The following is a 23,036-nucleotide window of genomic DNA, read 5'->3' as shown; positions in this document are numbered from 1 at the left end:
CTGGGTCACCACTCAAAGTCCAACGTAAAACCCAATCCTTGAAGCAAAAGCATCAGCAATCCAACTGATCTAAGAAACATTGCAAGTCAATTCTTTGATGACTGTGTGAGAAACATAACCACCTCATTAAAGGTAACCAAAAACCACTGTAAAAAATCTAAAGTACATCTTACCAGGAAGCCAACGAGACGTAGGCAGAAAGCAAAGGTAATGAAGTCTGACGGAACTGAACAGCATTCACGGTCCACACAGAAACAGTTCTCCCATGACGAGCACAAGAGGGAGACCTGCCACAATAGAGATGTAATGCTCAAATTGGGATTTAAAACCCAATGGGTGATCCATATGCGTCCCGTAAACGACCCAGTCCTCTACAGGTCACGCTGAAAGGTCAATGTACTGAATGACGAACTTTCACTCTTCCATTTCACCCACGCGTCTCTCCGGGTTCACAAATGTCCCGACCTCCACATTCCCAGATACGGAAAAGTCAAGACCGACCAAACATCTCCTTGTCTACAGAGAGCGGTCAAAACATCTGCCAAGCATTTAGATAAGCAACGCCACAGGGAAACAGTTCAGATCACAGACTCGCAGGAATATTGTGAACCACTTACAAGATAAGAACATTCACTGGAAATAAATGCTTGGCTTGCTTTAGAGGACGACTGTATAAAGGATTAAAGTATTGAATTTAATATCTGGTAAATCTAAAATCTAAAAATCTAAATAAATTCTACCCTAATCTTCTATAATATGGATGACACGATTCTCCTTTTATGCAGATGCACTACCCTAGAAATCATCCCAATCAATGTAAATGAATCATTAATTCTTTCCAAATAGCGATATCTTGTGAAATTACACTCACCGGCCACTTTATTAGGTACACCTGTCCATTTGTTGGTTAACGCAAAGTCCTAATCAGCCAATCACGTGGCAGCAACTAGGCATGTAGACATGGGCTGTTTCTCGAATTCCAAGAACGCAGAGAACAGACTTGCGTTCTTGTGAACACCGTTCTTGCCAAGTTACCTCGGAAGAACTCGGGAGACCACGAGAACAGAGAACGCGTCCCATGAGAAATGAGATGCTGCGTTTTTCCTGATAGTCACATGACCTTCACGCGTTTTTATTGGAAAACTTTTTAAACATTACAGCACTCATACAATGATTTATTGTTTTTCCCCTTTCACAATATATGGTATGCATAAAGACTTTACAAATATATGTTGCACAATATAAACACAATTTATATTTGTACGATTTTAATACCAATTTCAGCAAATAAACACCCTAAATGTGTTCATTCTAGAGCTGCACAATTAACAGTTAAAAGTTCGCGATCTCGATTCGACCCCCTAGATAATCTTAATCCAGCATTTCTACGATTCTGCCAATCATATTTTAAAGTTCAGGAGAGAAGAAAGGGTGGCTGCTCGAGTCTTTTCATTGTTTCACACACGTTGCTCAGTGACATTGACCTCCAAATGATGTTGAATGAGTCACATACTGTATTTATAAGGTATAATTCATCTAAAAATGTCATTTTTGTCTTAATATAATGATGTTTTCGCGATTGGGAAATCACACGTGACTTGAGCTGCTGACCGTGAGCTGTTGTCACAGAGAAGGCGCGCGCGCGCTCTCTACTTGATGATAGACGCGCGGCCGTCTACTTTAGTGAACAGAACCTGCATATGTTGCGAGTAACAGGTAATACAGTTGTAAATAATATTCAGTTTGTGGCACAGAGTGATCGTTTGGGAGCCGCGCGCGAAGTATGAACAGCACTTAGCAGTCAAAATGAAACAGAAAGTGTGCACTTTATTTAAATGATCATATCACATTTTAGAGTTGTGATTACGACAAGCATTTGATATGTTTTTTCTTTCATAGCGAACACAGTTGTGCATGAAAATAAATGTTTACAATGTCAGTATAACTACTCTAGCCTATATATTGTTGAATATAATCTGATATTTGCAAATGTCTGATTTAAAACTGTCTAATATGACAGATTGCAAGCATAAATCTCAAGCATAATAATTCAACATCAGAATTATTATAAGTAGAATAGAATTATTTCTGGAAACCAGTAGACCTACACATAATATTATTATCAATGTTGTGCCATATGTTTGTTTTTACCATACCTTTATTTTACATCTACAGAACCGTGAGAAAATCGTGATCTTTATTTAAAAGCAAAAAAATAGCGATTCTCATTTTAGCCAGAATCGTGCAGCTCTAGTTCATATATCACCGTTTCATTTAGGGATATCTCTGAACTTTAATAATTAACCTATAGAAAATGCTGCGCTTCCCACCTCCAGTCGCAATGACTTCTGGGACTTCTAGAGCGAGATCTGTGTTCAAGTCTGCATCGGCGCATCCTCGATATCAAGAACGTATCCAGGAATTTTCACGCGTCCTCCATTCTTGCGGTCTTAAGCTTTAAAAATGAACTTAATCAGCTGATGATGTTACACGAGAACACGAGAACGCAAAAACGCAAGATCGCATATTAAGAAACAGCCATGGTCCAGACGATCTGCTGCAGTTCAAAGCGAGCATCAGAATGGGGAAGTAAGGGGATTTAAGTGACTTTGAACGTGGCATGGTTGTTGGTGCCAGATGTGCTGGTCTGAGTATTTCAGAAACTGCTGATCTACCGGGATTTTCACACACAACCATCTCTAGGGTTTACAGAGAATGATCTGAAAAACATAAAATATCCAGTGAGCGGCAGTTCTGTGAGTGCAAACGCCCTGTTGATGCCAGAGGTGCTGTCTGTAGCTAGTTTTACAACTACTTGTGATAGTGAAATAATAAAAACCTCATATATTTTCATATATTACTGTTTTTCTTATTAATCAAACAAAAAATGTGACCTTCACTGTGTTCCTTTGTTCCTGTTCCCGCCATGTCATTATGTTCATCACCTCCACCTGAGTCGCACCCCTGTATGTAATCAGTTCATCATCTCCTGTGTATTTAAACTCCTTCATTTAGTTTATTCGTTGTCCAGTATTCTCTCTTCAGTTGATGTCTGCTTTCACCCCATGTTCTTCCTGTATTCATCCATGTAAGTGATTGTTAATAAATCTGCGTGATTTAATAATCCTGCAATCCTGTGCCTTCCTGTTGTGAACCCAGGCAAGACAACAGCTCAGTAATGGTTAGTAATAGTTTAAAATTTATTTATTTTATACAGCGAATAGTATAAAAGGTATACTCAGTGTTATATTTGATAATGTTATTTTTATGTAAGTGAAATCTACTGTTAGGTACATTACCTGAAATACATTTTTTGCTATACCGTATTCATTTTGTATTGTGTCTTGCTTGTAGGGGTTTTATCATGTTTTTTGCTTTTTTTTTTACTGTACATATCACAAAACGAAGAGTACTGAAACCATGACCTAAAACCAAAAATCAATCGATCGAATCATGAGAAGTCTGTAATGTTGCACCCCTATCGTATACCCTAACTTAATCATTTTATTTTCTAATATCCAAACTTAATAATTAAATGGCACTATTAAAAACTATTATTAATAATTGTAGTGCAAATTGTTTATTTGAAGTGAGTTTTTTTTCTTCCCTCAAATTGTTTTATTGCATTATTTTATACTAATTACAAGAAAGGTAAATAGACTGGAAATAAATGCTTGGCTTTCTTTAGAGGACTGCTGTATAAATAATTAATTAAAATATTGAATTCAATGCCTGGCTAAACTGAAATCCAATATTTTTTTTAACGAAAATTTAACATTACCATACCCTAATACTACTTGAATAATTTACTATAATAGGGATGCCACAATACTTGGTATAATATTAAATCATTCCTTTAGGTTTCCATACATATGTGGATTTGACTTTGACTTTTTTTTTTGGTTTGTGTTGTTGCACCCATACCCTAACTTAATAATTGTAATTAATATGATTTTAATAATTTTATAATTATATAATAATTTATATAATTAGAGTTAACTAAAATTAATTATTGTAATGCAAATTAAAATCAGAAAGTAATTAGTAACAAGGGAATAGCTTAGTCAAGCAGGCATTGGTCAAACAGGACCAAACAGGTACAGTACATGAAGGTAATCCAAAGTCGTAGTCAGAATCAAACTGGTAGGGATGACTGACGAGAAACTGACGTTTTGACAGTGTCGAGATCCCGAAGTGCAAGTGTTTCAAAACACTGCACCGAAGCACGATCTAAAACACCCAGGTCACAAGACTAAGGTGGATAGAAACACCCAGGTCATGTGACTAAAGTGTTTTGAAACACCAGGTCACGTGACTAAATAGATTGAAAGCATCGGTCATTTCAGAAGCGTTTTGAGACCTGGCGAATCTGTGTGTGACTGACAGGGTCAAAAAAAAATCTCATGTAGCCTAGTGGACCGTGTGTGAGCACACGGTAAGTGTGCTGCAAATGGCCCAGGTTGAATCCCGACTTTTATAAATACTCTGAAATTATGACTTGATGTATTTTAATAACGTTACTTTTTTATGACCAAAACAAGACAGATTTATTCATAAAGCATTCATATGTCAGTCCAATGTTAAAACGAAACATGTTACAAGAAAAGAGCATTTAAATACTAACATCTTTAGCTTCCTCCTGGATTCCAACCCATTATCTCTGCATGCTAGTCTGGAATGCTCACCGCTTCACCATATCACTTGAAGCCTCTACACAACGTGGGGTTTAATATATTCCATTGCTAAAGCTGTCCCAGAGCAATACATAGAAAATTACCACTAGGTGTCACTGTAGAGACGGGTTTCGAAACTTTTTAAAGCTTCGACACATTTGCTTTCAATTGTTTTAGTGTTTCAAGAACCCTCGCTTTGCCCACCACTACAAACTGGTCGATACAGGTGGCAAAACAACATACACGAGAAAACAAGGAAAAGGTTCAAAACATAGCAAGATTAGACAAGACAAAAGAACTTTCAGAACTGTTACAGAAAACAAGACTCAGCAATGTGTGTGTTTGAGTGAGGTGCATTTATAGTCCTGGTCTTTATAAACTTCAGCTGTGTGTTGGCAATCAAGGAGAGAACTGGAATTGGTGTGTGAGTTGTGCATCATGGGATTTGTTGTTCATATCAGTGGCAGATTTGTAGTTCTCCAGCAATCTGCAACTGTTAGATTGCTGGAGATCGTGAACAAATTTATGGCATGAAATTGTTTTTGTTGTTTATGTTTTGTAATGTTTATGTTATTTATTTCTACTCAAATTTTATTGCACTATTTACAAGAAAAGTAAGTATGGAATTAAATGCTTGGCTTTCTTAGGGGTCTACTGTATATAAAGGATTAAAATATGGAATTCAATATTTGGCAAATGTAAATTACACCAAAAAAAAAATCTAACATAATAACTATAGGGCAAATATAAAAGAACTAAAAATAAATCAAATTACTATTAGTATTAATTAAAAAGCTTGTTAAATTAATTTAAAATCATAAAACATTCCACAATAACATTTACACAGTTTAATAACCTATAGTAAATAACTTTTCATTAACTCTGTGATATAAGTTTTGTTCCTCAACTTTTGTTTTATTGCTGTAAAGCCAAGTTTTCATCATGATTTTATTATGTGTACAGCACTACTTCTGATTTATTGATATCGTGTTATTTTAAAAATTCCTCTTAGAGATAAGCAACGCCACAGGGAAAACTGTACTAAACAGAATAACAGGAATATGTTGTACCACTTACAAGATAAGTAGACTGAAATTAAACGCTCAGCTTACTTTGAGTACTGCGAAATCCAAATCCACTAACCTTGTCGTTTGCTGAGATATGCAGGAACATACTGGATATAAAAGGTTTAAGAGCCTCTTATTAGCAGAAGAGCCAACATTTACATAAAAGTAAAGGAGGGAAGTATTTCCCCTGGAGTCATAATTAAAACGATTACACTGAATCCTTTCTTCTAAGACAAAGAGACATTGTCAGTAGAGACACACACTTGCCAGAGATACACCAGCGAGTGTTTTCCCTCTTAGCCAATCACACACACAGTAGCGTCTAAAAGTCACAGGGCGGCCAAATTCTAGACTTCACAACACAGATCTGCAACAGTGTTTGCGTCTGAAGCTCGAGGTTAAGCAATGAATGCCATGTTTTCCTTTTTTTAGGCAAATTATTTAGTAATATTATCAATTTAACTGTACTGATACAAAATGCTACTTGAGGGGAGGCTGTTTTCGAGATTTAAGATGAGTCTTTTGTGTCTCCAGAAAGTGTCTGTAAAGTTTCAACTCAAGGCAAACATCAAATTATTTATTATACCTTTTAGAATACTGGATTTTCTGCTTAAAACACTATGTAGCTGTTGTTGTGGCCTGTGCCTTTAATGCTAGTTCTCTCCGCCCACCGATCCCACATGCCTGTCAGAGTGTGCCTGAATCTCCGCCTTGGCTGCATCAGATAAACAGCACAGTGACAGACATGAAGAAAGCAGATCTCAGATAACGTTTGAGAGAAATACTACAGTAAGAACTGTCCCAATGATTATTTGATGTATTTGTTATGGATTTAATTCAAGCCTTTCTGCAAGGATGAGTCACACATAATGTTATTACAAAGTTCACGCACAGACAGACACACACAGCGGACACAGAGCACGCGTTTAACTTGCTTTTGCACTGATTTTGCAAAGCACATGTGACAGGATACACGTTATTATCCACTGCTGTTTGGATAATTGTTTTATTAATGTACAAAATAAACCTGATTTAACGCCCACAAACTGGGATTGAAGCGTCTTCTCTTATAATTGTACAGAATTATTACGCTTACAATCCCCAAAATATATAATATTGATGTATTGATTTAAAATTAAAGCATACTAAAAGAGCCATATTCATAGCCCAGTGGCACCCTGTGTGTTCTTAGCAAGGACAGAACTATAACCATTAAAATCCACATGATATACAATATAGGTGTATTGATTTAAAATTTAAGCATACTACACTCTAAAAAATCCGGGGTTATTTCTTTCTACCCAAATGTGGGTTAAAATAAATTTTTGGGGGTTATTTATTTATTTATTTTTTTACAGTCTTGGGTAGTTTTTGGGTAGTGCTATGTAACCCAAACTTTGGTTATTTTATGGGTAATAATTGCTAAGAGTTTAATCAATGCAACCCTACTACCACACAAACACATCAACCCAGCTTCTTGGGTCAAATCAACCCACAGCAGGGGCTGACTGGGATGCCACATATTATATTAATATACAGTTGAAGTCAGAATTATTAGCCCCCCTAAATTATTAGCGCCCCTGTTTGTTTTTTTTTTTTTAAACCAATTTCTGTTTAATGGAGGGAAGATTGTTTCAGCACATTTCTAAACATAATAGTTTTAATAACTTATTCCTAATAACTAATTTATTTTATCTTTGCCATGATGACAGTAAATAATATTTGACTAGATATTTTTCAAGACACTTCTCTACAGCTTAAAGTGACATTTAAAGGCTTAACTAGGTTAACTAGGCAGGTTAGAGTAATTAGGCAAGTTATTGTATAACGATGGTTTGTTTCTGTGCTCCACCGGAAAAAGGCGATTTGCCATCTCCAGGTTAGAGGAAAGTCCTTATTCCAGGTGGAGGAGTTCAAGTATCTTGGGATTTTGTTCACGAGTGAGGGAAGAATGGAACGTGAGATTGACAGGCGGATTGGTGCAGCGCCAGCAGTAATGTGGTTGATGTACCAGTCCATCGTGGTAAATAAGGAGCTGAGCCAAGAGGCAAAGCTCTCGATTTACCCGTCAACCTACGTTCCTTCTCTCACCTATGGTGACAAAAACTCTGATACTAGTGGCCAAAATGAGTTTCCTTCTCAGGGTGGCAGGGCGCACCCTTATAGATGGTAAGGAGCTCTGTCACCCGTGAGGAGCTCGTGTAGAGCTATGTCTCTTGGCTGGCCTAGGAACGCCTCTGGATCCCCCGTAGAAGCTGGAGGCAGTGTCTGGGAAGAGGGAAGTCTGTTGCCCTGCAACAGGCCTCTTAAAAGCGGACCAAATTGAGATGAGATGAGACTAAAGGGGGCCGCGTGCATAGCCTTGTGCCACCCCGTGTGTTTTCGGAGCAAATGAAACAAATCTCGGAAGCAGTAAAAGAAACATTGAAGATATATGCATATAGAAGGGGGCCACGAGGAGGTGGATTAAAAACCACTGCTCTACATCATGAGCGAGGAGATCTGTAAGCTGAATCATAGATACACATTTACGTTAAATATAATGTTTATTAAAAAACACTTCATTAGAGTGAAACAGTTGAGTTTTACCATTTTCTGAACCATTCAGTCGATCTGGTGGAAATATATTTAGCTTAGCATAGACTATTGAATTGGATTATACAATTAGCATCTAACTCAAAAAGAATCTGAGTTTCAAATTTTCTTTACTACTTTAAGCTTGACTCTTCTATAGTTATATTGTGTACTAAGACCGACGGAAAATGAAAAGTTGCTATTTTCTAGGCTGATATGGCTAGGAACTATACTCTTATTCCAGTATAATAATTAAGGAACGTTGCTGCTGAATCATGGCTGCAACAGGAGCAATTATATTACGCAGATGGTCACCTTGGAAGCTACCTAGCTGGAAATCATTTTCAGGCACTGCATAATATCATTGAGCCTTCTGCAAAAATAATAAAAGCAGCAATTTTGATTTTATTATCTCTCTATGGGATTTTAAACCTGCATGGAAAAATTTCCATTACGAAAACTGCCTTAAATGGCAGATTCATTTCATTTGATAGTTACTGGATTTGAATGAAATGAGGAGGAATTCACAAGAACACTGTACCAAAAATTTTTTTTATAAAAAGCAGCCATCTTCTAATGAAATAAAGAAAAAACAATACCTGACACTGGGCATAAATGTCAGAGATTTTTCCAGCAAGATCGACACTCTTGACCATTACAAGCTGGCCTGAAAGTCAATCCCTGAATGACTCTGATCTGAGTAATGCAGCAGATGGACTCTTATACCTCTCATGTTACATTGAAAAATGAAAAAGAGGGAATCCATCTTTTTTTAATACATTTTTATGTGGGGGAAAATAACAATATGTTTCATCACCATATAATGTTGGAGCAGGATTAAACAAGATTGTTAGTGATGCTGGACCATGCAAAAAAATAAATAAAATTGTTCCTTAAATGCTCCAAAACACCCAAAAGCGAATACAGTATAAAATCAGACTTTTCTACTGTAATTACTTTATCAGACTTTATTACTTTATAACTGGGAACAGGAACACTTCACTTCCTTGGAAATAGGCTCATTTTATTGTACAAATTATGGTACAGCAGGAATGTAAAAATACATTTCTAAACTTTACAATGTGTAACAAGTAAGGGTACAACAGAGTTGAGGATCCACATGCAGATTTATTAAAGAGAATAGTCAGGCAGGTAATGGTCAAACAGGAACAAACAGTAACATGAGGGTAATCCAAAAAAAAAGGCATGACTGACGTGAAACTGATGTTTCGACACAGCGTCGAGATCCCGAAGTGCAAGCGTTTCGAAACACTGCGCTGAAGCATGATCCGAAACACAAGTCACGTGACTAGGGTGATTCAAAACACCCAGGTCACATGACTAAAGTGATTCAAAACACCCAGGTCACATGACTAAAGTGATTCAAAGCATCGGCCATTTCAGAAGCATTTTGAGATCTGGATAATCTGCGTTTGTATGACAGGGTCCGAAAAAAAAAAACATCTCAGGCAGCCTCATGAACCATGCGTGCATGTGCACAGACTAACTGTGCTGCAAATGGCTAGAGTTAATAATGTTACTTTTTATGACCAAAACAAAACATATTTATTTTTAAAGTGTTTAATTTTATGTCAGATCAATGTTAAAACAAAACACGTTACAAGAACAGAGCATTTTAAAACTAATGTCTATAGCTGCATCTTCCCAGATTAAAACCCATTATTGTGGCATGCTAGTCTGGAACTCTCACCACTTCACTTAATCACTCGAAGCTTCAACTCTGAAACATAGGATTTAATCCTTTAATTTGTGTAAAGCCGCCTTTCCACTGCACTCGACATTTGTACACGACTGTCGGAATATGCCCCCTTGTGGAAGTCGCACAGTATTTTCAGTGTTGTTGTGCACCATGGGAGAGAAGCTGATTCTCACAGCGTCCGAAATAAAGGGGTGCAAAATCAAGAGCATTTGTTCTTGGTGCGTTTACATGGTTTAATGAATGAATGAATACTAGAAACTTGTAGACCACTAAAATATTGGAGGGAATGTGGAAACAACATTCAAAATACATATATTTTTTACTTTCTTACTTTTATTAACAGAAATATTTTTATTTTGTATAAACATTTTATAACTCAAAAAAATAACCAAATAAACTCCTATTTCTCATCTCGCGTGCACAGACCTACTGGTACAACACTGGAATACATCACATCCGATCGGCCGGTCGCATACGGTCTAGTCGCAGGAGTTCAAATATTTTAACGGATCCGCAGCTCAAATCGGATCCAAATTTTCCACATACGAAGATGATCGGAACTCCACATAGCTCCCGGACTGCTCTTCATTGGAAATGAATGACTTCCAGTCTGTCGCTTGTCGTTTGTTGTGTGCAGTGGAAAGGAGGCTTAACTGTTTCTTTGCTGAAGCTGTTCTTGGGCAATACATAAAAAATGACCACGAGGTGTCACTGTACAGTGGGGTTTCAAATCGTTTCAAAGCCGCGACCCATTTGCTTCGACTGTTTCAGTGTTTCATGAAGCCATGCTTTGCCCACCACTATACAAAAGCGTAGTCAGCAAAGCAGGCAAATGGTCAGGACAGGCAGCAAAACAACATAAAACAATTAACAAAGCAAAGATCCAAAATCACAAAACGGCAAGGCAACCACTTAAAAAAGATACAGGGGAACAAGACTCAGCAATGTGTGTGAGAATGTGAGGTGTATACATAGTCCAACCAATCATTGTTCATGAGCTACAGCTGTGTGCAAGTAATCAGTGGTGATACGGAACTGGTGTGTGTGTGAGGTGCCTGATAGGAAATGTACAACAGTTAAGTGGCAGAATTGTAGTTATGGTGATAGTGAGTGTTTTCTGCAAGGGCTAGATACACAGTATTTCATTAATTTCATGCATTGTCCTCATATAGTACATTTTACTTCTGTATTTCATACATTGAAAAATGACAAAGGGGGAATCCGTCTTTTGTTATATATATTTGGGGTAAAAGCAATATGTCTTATCATCATATAATGTGGAAGCAGGTTTAAACCAGATTATTGGTGATGCTGGACTCTATGTCATGATGTAACTTGACATAAATAACAAAACTGTTCAAAGCAAACTAACAAATTTAGTTGTTTTCACTATAGCTTTAAAGTTTTGAAGTTTTAATAAATAATTTCTAATAACATATTTATTTTGTCTTTGCCATGATGACAGAAAATAATATGTAAACATTTACATTTTTCTGTGCAAACATTAAAATTCAATTTAAAGTGCAGAATTAAGTTGGGTAATGATCTTGACCTTAAAAATTGCTTTTAAAAAATTTCAAATTTATTTTAGCAGAATTAAAAGAAATAAGACTTTGAAAAAGTTATATAGGAAATACTGTAAAAATGTCCCTGCTATTGAAGTATTTAAAAAAAGTCTTGTCTTCCCAGTTGTAAGAGCACCAAATAATAACTTGACTTCTAGTTGATCATTTGGTAAAGTGGCAAAAGGTCGATTGTTCTGTTAAATCATCTGTTGAGCTGCATCCCAATCATCACAAATACTGCAGAAGACCTACTGGAATCCGCATGGACCCAAAATGCTCACAGAAATCAGTCAAGTTTGGTGAAGGAACAATCATGGTTTGGGGTTACATTCAATATGGGGTGTGCAAGAGATCTCAAGAGTGGATGGCAACATCAACAGCCTGAGGTATCAAGACATTTGTGCTGCCCATTACATTACAAACCACAGCCGAGGGCAGATTCTTCAGCAGGATAGCGCTCCTTCTCATACTTCAGCATCCACATCAAAGTTCCTGAAAGCAAAGAAGGTCAAGGTGCTCCAGGATTGGCCAGCCCATTCACCAGAGATGAACATTATTGAGCATGTCTGGGGTAAGATGGAGGAGGCATTGAAGATGAATACAAAGAATCTTGATGAACTCTGGGAGTCCTGAAAGAACGCTTTCTTTGCCATTCCAGATGACTTTATTAAGTGATTTGAGTCAGTGCAGAGATGTATGGATGCAGTCCTCCAAGCTCATGATGGAGTCAGACACAATATTCGTTCTGTTTCCACTGCAGCATGACTTTATATTCTATACTGGACATTATTTCTGTTAAGTGACAAGACTTTTGTCTAAGAAATGTCTTACTGTCCTAAGGAAATAATAAAAAATCCAGGCATGATCATACTTAATTTGGTTAAAATAAGCGTAATCTAGAGGCCTTTGCCTTTCATATAAACCACTTCTGATACCAAATGATCAACTAGAAGTCAACTTATTATTTGTTGTTCCTAAAACTTGGATAGGCAACAAGACTTTTGTCATAGTGTAAATTATTATAAAATACTAAATTATCTAGTTAAAAAAAATTAATAATAATGAATAAAAATAATAATACAAATTGATTTATAATAAATATGAATTCATTATCTATATTAATAAATAAAAAGAATGACGCAAACCACTTTGTTCAATTGCATTTAAAAGCCAATCTGTCTCTGATGCAGTTGGCTGAATTGACCCTCATAATAAAGAAAACCAAACACACGGTGGAAAAGTCTGCAGTGGAGCCTTTCTCCAAGAACACTGAGAGCTCTTTCAGTTCCCACAGCAGGTTCAGCGTGTTTTTATGATGTGAGGAGACAATCTCAAAGCATAGACAGGGGCCTGGTCATTAAAAAGAGTCGGTTCATAAGACTAATGTGTTTATGAATCAGACTACACTGGCTAAAACAACACAACGTTTCAGCTAAAAATGAATGTTGGAGAATACAGACATTCAAGAACTTTTAACAACACCAAACCCCCAGTGTCCAATTTGTATTTATATGTCAAAGTCTCTCCTCAAGTGTTCTTTGTAAATGCAGGCAAGCACATGTGCATTCAAGCAAACTCAAACACGCAACACTGACAGCTCACAGTTGTGCCAACAAATGCGTCACACTTGAGAAACCAAACATGCATCATCTGCCGAAACGCAACATTTAGGACAGCCAGTGGTGTAGAGTAACAAATTACAACAAATACTCAAATTACTGGCACTGAGGCTGAGTAGTACATTCTCAGCAAGTGTACTTTAAGCAGTTTTTTAAAACGAGTACTTTTATGTGTACATTTTTAGTTACTGCACTATTTTCCTTCACATTGCATGTGCTTATTTTATACGTTATGTTTATTTGTTTATGCTACTTACTCATACTTTGAGTAGTATTTACAACAGATACTTTTACTGTACTAATTTGTTTTGTCAGGTAATGGTGCTTTTTACTTGAGTATGATTTTTTAGTACTCTTTCCAAAAGCATATATATGGAGCCAGATCAGTCTCAAAAATAATCAATGTACAAAATATAATTCATACATACACAACACAGTTCACATTCACAAATGCACAAATCCATATCATGAATTCAAAACACAATTAACCGAAAATTCAATTTGTAAATTCAAAACACAGTTCAAATTTGTAAATTCAAATTATGATTCATAAATGCCCAAATCCAATTCGTAACTTCAAGACAAAATTCATAAATGCCCAAATCCAATTCGTAACTTCAAGACAAAATTCATAAATGCACAAATCCAATTCGTAACTTTAAAACAAAATTCATAAATGCACAAATCCAATTCGTAACTTCAAAACACAATTCATAAACGCACAATTCCAATTCGTAACTTCAAAACAAGATTTTTAAATGCACAAATCCAATTCGTAACTTTAAGACAAAATTCATAAATGCCCAAATCCAATTCGTAACTTCAAGACAAAATTCATAAATGCACAAATCCAATTCGTAACTTTAAAACAAAATTCATAAATGCACAAATCCAATTCGTAACTTCAAAACACGATTCATAAATGCACAATTCCAATTCGTAACTTCAAGACAAAATTCATAAATGCACAAATCCAATTCGTAACTTTAAAACAAAATTCATAAATGCACAAATCCAATTTGTAACTTCAAAACAAGATTTTTAAATGCACAAATCCAATTCGTAACTTCAAAACAAAATTTATAAATGCACAAATCCAATTCATAAATTCAAAACGAAATTCATAAACGCACAAATCCAATTTGTAATTTCAAAACACGATACATAAACGCACAAATCCAATTCGTAACTTCAAAACAAGATTTTTAAATGCACAAATCCAATTCATAACTTTAAAACAAAATTTATAAATGCACAAATCCAATTCATAAATTCAAAACGAAATTCATAAACGCACACATCCAATTCGTAACTTCAAAACACGATTCATAAACGCACAATTCCAATTCGTAACTTCAAAACAAAATTTATAAATGCACAAATCCAATTCATAAATTTAAAACGAAATTCATAAACGCACAAATCCAATTCGTAACTTCAAAACACAATTCATAAACGCACAAATCTAATTCGTAACTTCAAAACACGATTCATAACTACACAAATTCAATTCGTAACTACAAAACACGATTCATAAATACACAAATCCAATTTGTAAATTTAAAACACGATTCATAAATACACAAATCCAATTTGTAAATTCAAAACAAAATTCATAAACGCACAAATCCAATTCGTAAATTCAAAACACGATTCATAAACGTACAAATCCAATTTGTTACTTCAAAACACGATTCATAAATACACAAATTCAATTCGTAACTTCAAAACACAATTAATTTATACACAAATCCAATTCGTAAATTCAAAACACGATTCATAAACAAACAAATCCAATTCGTAACAACAAAACACGATTCATAAATGCACAAATCCAATTCGTAAATTCAAAACAAAATTCATGAACGCACAAATCTAATTCGTAACTTTAAAACACAATTCATAGACGCACAAATCCAATTCGTAAATTCAAAACACGATTCATAAACGTACAAATCCAATTCGTAACTTCAAAACTCGATTCATAAATACACAAATTCAATTCGTAACAACAAAACACGATTCATAAATACACAAATCCAATTCCTAAATTCAAAACACGATTCATAAATACACAAATCCAATTCGTAAATTCAAAACACGATTTATAAACGCACAAATCCAATTCGTAACTTCAAAACATGATTTATGTATACACAAATTCAATTCGTAACTACAAAACATGATTCATAAATACACAAATCCAATTCGTAACTCCAAAACACAATTCATTTATACACAAATTCAATTCGCAAATTCAAAACACGATTAATAAATACAAAAATCCAATTTGTAAATTCAAAACATAATTTATAAACTCACAATTTCAAATTGTAACTTCAAAACACAATTAGTTTATACACAAATCTAATTCGTAAATTCAAAACACGATTCATAAATACACAAATCCAATTTGTAAATTCAAAACACGATTTATAAATACACAAATTCAATTCGTAACGACAAAACACGATTCATAAATACACAAATCCAATTCGTAACTTCAAAACACAATTCATTTATACACAAATTCAATTCGTAACTTCAAAATACAATTCATTTATACACAAATTCAATTCGTAACTTCAAAATACAATTCATTTATACACAAATTCAATTTTTAAATTCAAAACACGATTTATAAACTCACAAATCCAATTTGTAACTTCAAAACACGATTTATAAATACACAAATCCAATTCCTAAATTCAAAACACGATTTATAAACGCACAAATCCAATTTATAACTTAAAAAAACATGATTTAGAAATGCACAAATTTTATTTGTAAATTCAAAACACGATTCATAAATGCACAAATCCAATTCCTAAATTCAAAACACGATTTATAAACGCACAAATCCAATTTATAACTTAAAAAAACATGATTTAGAAATGCACAAATTTAATTTGTAAATTCAAAACACGATTCATAAATGCACAAATCCAATTCATAAATTCAAAACATGATTTATAAACGCACAAATCCAATTCGTAACTTCAAAACATGATTCATAAATACACAAATCCAATTCCTAAATTCAAAACACGATTTATAAACGCACAAATCCAATTCGTAACTTCAAAACATGATTTAGAAACGCATAAATTTAATTTGTAAATTCAAAACACGATTCATAAATGCACAAATCCAATTCATTTGTCAAAATATTCATGATTTTTAGTTACAAAGTTTTGAATTTACAAATTGGATTTTGTACATATGAATTGTGCTGTGCATGTATGGATTATATTTTGTAAATGTATTATTTTTGAAACTGATCTTGCTCCTTATATTTGACTTCTGACAAATGTAGTGCAACTCCCGGAAAAACAAAAAACAAACACGCCAACTTCTGATTACCACACGACACACCAAACGAATCAATTTGGGGCATATTCCTCTTTGCCGCATTCAAAGCAGTTTACGGTCAGTGCCTGCAGGCCTGACAGCAAAACAAAGAGCCCCCATTCTCCTGTGTTCTCTGGAGTCCCGCCACATGCTCACAGAAACACAACATAGAGAAATAAAAGGCCTTGTATTCCTCAGACAGGAAAGGCACTGCGAAATCAGGAGCTCTGGTGTTCCAGTGGACAGAAACACTGCATTAAGTCCTCATGGAAGTGCTGAGGAGTGTTAAATACAGCTGTTGAGAGAGAGGGAGCATGTGTGTGTGTGTGTGTGTGTGTGTGTGTGTGTGTGTGGAATGTGGAGGAGTCAAGACAAATGGTATGCACAGAAGATCTATGGTATCTACTGACACTGGCTCTGATCCAAATCCTGGAGAGCACTAGTGTCTACGTACTGTAGGAAGCATTTCAACACATCATGCAGCCAACAGTAAGCACTATTATGCTGCTTTCTAGCATACCATAACTCATAACTAACTATAGTACCATAACTCTTTCTATGGTCAGTACCATAATCTTTTCTAATGGATGAATAAACTAAAACTGAACTGACATTGCAAATTTACCAACGCAATCTCACAGCAATTCGTAACTTTTTGATTTAGCGGTAATTCGCATGAATTCGTACGATTTAATTAGTACAATTTAGTATGATTTGCTCATCAACAAATGACGGTTGGGGTTAGGGGTGAGGTTAGGTGCCACGCCTCCTTTTTAAAATCGTACATTTTCGTACGACTGAACACGTACGAATTCGTATGAATTAGCCACTAAACTGACAAAATGAAAAATATGTTGTTATATCAATGCTGTAACGAAATTATGTGCAGCCCTAGACATTTTAGCCTGGACATTATCAAATCTGCTGTGCTCCAACTCACATATACAGTACTGCGTTTAAAGAATTAGCTACACTGAAAAAAATTATTCAAAGATGATTCCTTGGTTTTACTTAATTTTTTTACCTTAAGTGGCTATAAACAATTTATTTGAGCTGCATTTACAGTTTTTCTCGTTTGCTTTGACCTGGTTAAAGAAACTAGGTTCCTCTTCATTTTCATTATCACTATCCCAGCAGAGCAGAGGACCGGTCTTGCAAATGTGTAAACCCTTTCTCATTGGGTTGACACATTTTCCCCACCATTTTTCCAAACAGTTAACACGGATGTCATTCAAGCAGTCCAAACTCCATTGTTTTAGTTTTGGTAACCAAACAGAATCCATCTATTCCTAACTATTAAAAACTACCAACATCAGTATGAAATCACTGAAGCACCGGTTTGACACTCCTTTACACAAATCTTCAATTAGCCATCATTCTGAAAACCTTATATAAACGATGGAAGGTCTGTGTTGTTCTGTGCCAGCATTGATGGAGGAGGTCAATATGGCTATGTCCTATACTCCCAATAGATTTGACTGTATATTAGTTTACATGTGTTTTCTCTAATATTTACAGTATTTTATTACTTTTGTCTGTTTTTTTTATATACAGTATTTCAGTTTTCAGCCACAGTTTGAAAAATGTCATGAATTCAATATATATTCAATCAAAGCACATCTTATTCTTGATCCAATTCTTTGCAAAAAGGCAAATTTGACAGCCCAAATAGAGACAACAAATGCCATTGGCTATAAGCTACAACGGCAAGCAATGGTGGTGCATTTTGAGTTCTGTATTTTGTATTTTGTTGTCCATTGTGTAATGATTAATTGAAAGAGCTCATATACTTGTTTGCAAGTTGTGTAGTTTGAAGGTAAAACTAGCTTTTGTTGCATATGTTAAATGTTTTGACACAATATGTGCCTTTTGCAAGCAAAATGTGTCATTTAGACCATGAGTGCCGCTGTTTAGGCCTGTGTGTTAACTGTTTTGAAAATGTGGAGTTTCAGTTGACAACTGCATTGACAACTGCAATCAAGAAAAACTGTAAACAAACAAATTAAGTTGAACATTATTAAACTTAATTTATTTGTTTAAATTCAACACAAATAAATTGTTTGCAACAGTTCTGCATGCAACACTTTTTTCAGTGTACATCAAAAATACCACATCAGCTATACATGTTTACATCATTATTCATTCATTCATTTTCCTTCGGCTCAGTCCCTTATTTATCAGGGGTCACCATAGCAGAATAAATCATTACATATTCCAGAATATGTTTTACATAGCGGATGCCCTTCCAGCCGTAACCCAGTACTGGGAAACACTCATACACTCTCACATTCACACACATTCATACACTACGGGCGTTCAATTCACCTATAGTGCATGTGTTTGGAGTGTGGGGGAAACCGGAGCACGCAGAGGTGGGCAAACTACGGACCATGAATCATATGTGGCCCAATGAACACTTTCATCCGGCCCGCGAGGGAGTTTTTAAAATGCTGCTCCTGAGTAATGGTTTGGTTTCAAATCTGTAAATTAATGATGCAATACAAGTGAACGCCATTTGATGGCAGTATTGCACGCGGTACAGTTAGAGCAATCAGTAGAATTAGAACACACTCTCGGATATTAAAATGCACTGAATGACGGAAAATAAGTCAGGCAAAAAAAAAAAAATTTGACTCTGACTGTCGTGTGTTTAAGGAAGAATGGACAACAAAATACTTCTTCAACAAAATCAGACAGAAAATGGTAGGTCTAAGATGCCATTAAAGTATTGATGTTTTTAAATACCACAACCTAAGGGGCCAATCACACCGAACATGCATTTCCGTTGCCTTTTTGTTGACAAAAAAAAAGGAGAGTGGTACGCTTTTTTTATGTCGCTAGGCAACGACTAGGTAGGTATTACTAGCTAGGTATTTTGAAAGACTGTTGTTGTTGATATTAATATAACTTTCTTTTTAGGCTTATTGTTCACATTAACACACTCATAATAACATGACTTTGAATAACAAAGACTAAGGCTGCGTTCGAAACCGCATACTTCCATACTATACAGTGTGCTAAAATCAGCAAGCCGAGTACTATGTCTGAATTCATAGAATTTGAAAATCCGTATGCGAGAAGTACCCAGATGACTTACTACTTCCAGCGAGATTCTAAAGTGCGCATCACATGCATGCTGTGCTATCCCATGATGCCCCGCGAGAGAACTCATGAATGGGAATGAAGCGACGCAAGTAGGTCACGTGACCGAGACAAAATGGCGGATGTAGTACATCTGAATTCCATTCGTACTTTTCACATTCATACTGTATAGAACGTACTTTTCTAACGACCGAGTAGTAAGTTTAAATTCAAATACAGTACCTACTGAGTAGTAGGCTGTTTTGGACATAGCCAAAGATTCTGTCACGATAACCAGTGATCGTTCTCCATAGATCTGGTTCCCACACAATAACCATGGACTACACGTCCACCTTTTCCTGGACTACATATTCAGACATGCATTTCGCCCAGACACCCATGCTCACTCATCTAGACTGATTACACTCGCAACACCTGAGGACTATCAGAGACTGATTGCATTCACTACATAAGCCACACATTCACCCTTTCAGTTTGCCGAGTCTTGTTTATCTTAGATGACATTACAACGCGTTTTCCCTGTCTTGTTTCCCATTTGTCGACCCAGCCTTGTTTATCCTTGTTCTCCTGTTTAACCGCCTGCCTTACGACCTATAGCCTGTTTAATGACTACGATTCTGGACTGCCTGTATATACCCGTTTGCACCTGTATTGACCATTGCTTGCCTGACTAAACCTGCATATTGGATCTTACCCCATTTGTTGGTGTCACTTCCCCGCGTTACAGATTCTTCTTCCGTTTTATCTCATAGTTTTAAAATGATTGATATGAGCATCTTAATACAAGCTCAAATGAGATTGTTGTGAATTTGACTCAAAATATTTAATAATTGCTGGTTAAATCTGTAAATTTTTTGTCATAGAATATATTTTCCATGCATACATCCACTTTAAAAAGTTCTTTTATCAAAGATTTGTGGTTTTATCAAGTTTTATGATGATTGATCTGTATAATGTAAAAGCAGGGCAGAATAGATTATTGTAAATTTGACTGAATAATAAACTTTAAGAATTATTTTTAATGTGTTAATATGAGATTTTTTCTAGCAGAAATCTTTTCTGTTCTCCACTGTAAAAAATATCCAATTATTAATATTTTATATTTTATAAGGGATTATTTTATGATTTTATGATAATTGATAAGTAAATATAAATAGCAGTGCAAATTAATTTGACTAGTAAATTTTACTCAATAATAATTATTTAAAAAAATCAGTTTTGTGTTAATGTGACATGTTTCTGTCTGATATTACATGTTTCATGCATACCGCCACTATAAATAAAAGTTATTTTTGGAAGGATTTGACATGTGGCCCTTCACTTGGTTTGCAAAACTTGATGTGGCCCTTGGGTCTATATAGTTTGCCTAAGACTGACCTAGAGGAAACCCACGCCAACACGGGGAGAACATGCAAACTCCACACTGAACTGCCAACCGACAGTGCTGACCACTGAGCCACTGTGCCGCCCCTACATCAATATCACAACCAAAACATAGATTTGTTATTTTCTTCTGGGCTAGCTCTCTAATTTCAAATGTTTCCACACAAATTCAAACACAATGCATTCTTTAATGTCATGTTGAGCAACATAAGTAAGCTGTCATTTTCTGGTATTTAAAGTGAGAATAAGGCCTGTCCCCTGGATTCGTAGCATTCTTCCAGCGTGCAATGTAACGAGTCATTATCAGCTTGAAATGACCTCAGGCTGTTGATGTCTGAGATGTCTAGCTTCCAGACTAACCATTGTTTAAAAAGCGTCTTAGGGAGTTGTCTCTTAAATCCACCCAAAACCTTACACTGGAATCAGTGCATTTGAAATGCTGGACTATTAATCATTCTGTATTGAGAAAACACCTGAAATGAAACCTTTCATCTGCAGCAAAGAGCTCACTAAACCGAAACAACTATAAACATCAAACGATCTCCTGCACTAATCCAGACGACTGGAAACGAAAAAATCCAAGACAAATGTAACAGTGACTCAATGCAGCTTTATTTATTCATTCATTTTCCTTTGGCTTAGTCTCTTATTTATTAGGGGTCACCACAGCGGAATGAACCGCCCGTTATTCCAGCATACAGTATATTTTGCACAGCAAATGCACTTCCTAGTAGTGGGAAACACCTATATAATCTCACATTCACGCACTCTTATACAGTATGGCCAATTTTGTGTACCCAACTCACCTATAGCTCATGTATTTGGGCTGTGGGGGAAACAGGAGCACCTGGAGGAAACCCATGCCAACACAGGAAGAACATGTAAACTCCACACAGAAATGATAACTCGAACCAGCAACCTTCTTACTGTGAGGCCACAGTACTAACCACTGAACTAACTTCATCGCCCAACTTTATTTATTTATTTATTTATTTATTTATTTTTATTAGGATTATATGGAAGCATATGAGTAGCATAATTCAATTTAAAATGTAATATGTTAAATGGCAATGTATTTCTGTATTTTAATTTGCATTTTCCAAGACATATGAGCAATGTTTGGTGCAGAATGAAAATGTAAATTAAATTACATTGTTTGCATTTCTCATTTCAAACACTGTTTTAATATGTAAATTGTATCCACATTTTAAAGCTTTATCTGTGCTAAGAGCGTGTCACTTCCCGCGCAGCTCCCAAACGATCACTCTGTGCCACAAACTGAATGTTATTTACAACTTTATTACCTGTTATTTACAGCTTATGCAGGTTCTGTTCACTTAAGTAGACTTCATTCACGCCCGCCCTCTCTGTGGTAATAGTTGACGGACAGCTCATGTCATGTGTGATTTAGCGGTTGCAAATACATTATATGAAGACAAAAATTACATTTTTGGGCTGAATTATATCTTATAAATGCAGCATGTGGCTCTTTCAACACCATTTGGAGGAGCCACGTTGCTGAACAACGTATGTAAAACAATGTGAAGACTTGCACCATTGCTTCTCTCCTGAAAACATGATTGACAGAATCATAGAAATACTGGATTAAAATCATCTAGGGGGTTGATTCGGGATTGTGATCTTTTTACGATTAATTGTGCAGCTCTATGATAAACCCATGAAGCATTGCCCTTTAAGCCTGGTTTATACTTCTGCGTCAAGTGACCAGCAAAACCAACGGCGCATGCAACGCGCGTAGCTGTACACTTTAACTTCTGCGCGCTGTCTCTGTTGGTCTGCATTAACACTTCCGAAACGCTAGTTGGCAGTCAGGTGTTAATGTGTCTTAAGGAGTTTCTTCGCCTGTGTTTTGTTCTTTCTGAACGCTTCCGGGATGTACAAGTGGCTCAAACTCGCTCATTTTGAGAGAGGAACTGGCGGACATGCAACAGCTTTAACTATGAGGTAAACACAAAACAAAA

General features: G+C 35.8%; 1 protein-coding gene across 7 annotated transcripts in view; it reads right to left on the bottom strand.

The window, feature by feature from the left end:
• Positions 1-23,036, bottom strand: part of cobll1b (cordon-bleu WH2 repeat protein-like 1b) — a 155,775-nt gene that overhangs the window by 110,206 nt on the left and 22,533 nt on the right. The window contains exon 1 of one of the 7 annotated variants that reach the window (XM_087265856.1): positions 174-486. The exons of 5 other annotated variants lie outside the window; for them this stretch is intronic. The gene's annotated coding sequence lies outside the window, so the exon portion shown is untranslated. Of the gene's footprint in view, positions 1-173; positions 487-23,036 lie in introns of those variants that run through there. One more of the 7 variants, XM_087265858.1, reaches the window with a different exon arrangement.

This window comes from Danio rerio, chromosome 9 (genome assembly GCF_052040795.2).
Source record: "Danio rerio strain M-AB ecotype USA chromosome 9, GRCz13ab, whole genome shotgun sequence".
Classification (NCBI taxonomy): Eukaryota; Metazoa; Chordata; class Actinopteri; order Cypriniformes; family Danionidae; genus Danio; species Danio rerio.
The sequence above is the reverse complement of the archived record's forward strand: the minus strand, read 5'-3'. Positions and strand labels throughout refer to the sequence as shown.